This window comes from Austrofundulus limnaeus, unplaced genomic scaffold, assembly GCF_001266775.1.
Source record: "Austrofundulus limnaeus strain Quisiro unplaced genomic scaffold, Austrofundulus_limnaeus-1.0 Scaffold1154, whole genome shotgun sequence".
Taxonomy (NCBI): Eukaryota; Metazoa; Chordata; class Actinopteri; order Cyprinodontiformes; family Rivulidae; genus Austrofundulus; species Austrofundulus limnaeus.
This window is the reverse complement of record NW_013953556.1, coordinates 43,253-44,358: the sequence shown is the minus strand read 5'-3', so window position 1 is coordinate 44,358 and position 1,106 is coordinate 43,253.

Here is a 1,106-nt window from a genome sequence, read left to right as displayed (position 1 = left end):
GTGATAAACATATTTTATTCCTATTTTTACTTAGGATTTTTTTTCTCACTCACATTATATTAAATTCATTATTTTCCTGACTCTAGACATCATTTCTGATCACAGGGATCAMWCAAAYGTGTCCTTCACACATGCAGGAAGTGATTTGCATCTGTTTAACATATGTTAATGAAGGCGTGTCAGGGGAGGAGTCTTACCTGCGCTCAGGTCCACGTTAATTGTGACGTACAAAAGAAATGTGCGTGGATTCAGGCGTACGCACAGTTTGATGCATCTGGATTTTTTCTGGATTTGACCGTATGCCACGTTTCAGTAAGAAACCCATGCAAGTCTTTGTACATGAGGCCCCAGGTCCAGTAGCGGATCTAAGATTTTTTTAAGAATAAGGGGCCATTAAGGGACCACAATATTTTTAGAGGGGCCGAGTATCTTTGTATACAAATCTCTGATTTTGGTATGATGTATACACAGTCACACATGTTCAAATACTTGTAATGAAATTTTAAAAATCTTGCATGTATATTCACCTTACAAGTTTTACATACTGTATTTTTCGGACTATAAGCTGCAACTTTTTTCCTGAACTTTGAACCATGCGGCTTATAGTCCGGTGCGGCTTATACGTGGATTTTTTTCTTCAGCCACCAGGGGGCTCTTATGCTCCATTTGCTTCAACCACTCGCTTCAAAAAAAGAAAGGAAAAAAAAGAAGAAAAAGGCAATCCTTCCAGAGCTGACTGTTGTACCAGGAAGCAGCGATTTAAAGATAGTCAATGGCCAAAAACTCATAAAGGGGATAAAACAGACATTTTTCACGGTGGAATCTGACTGATAAAAACTTTGGAGCTTAATCCAGGACAAGTTTGTGGATAAACGTCGAGTGAAGAGCCGCGGACTTTTTTTTCCTCATTGCACTCCCCGGGGAAGGAATCCCATGCAGTGACGTATGCTGGAGTGGAAGGTTCTTTCCCAGCAGCTCGGCTCGGGGTTTCTCGGGGGAACTATGAAAGGTCAATGTGAAAACAAATACCAAACAACCACGTGACGGCGCATTGACCGGTCGACAGCTGAGCGACCATACTGCCAGCTTAGCCGGAGGTGTAGCGC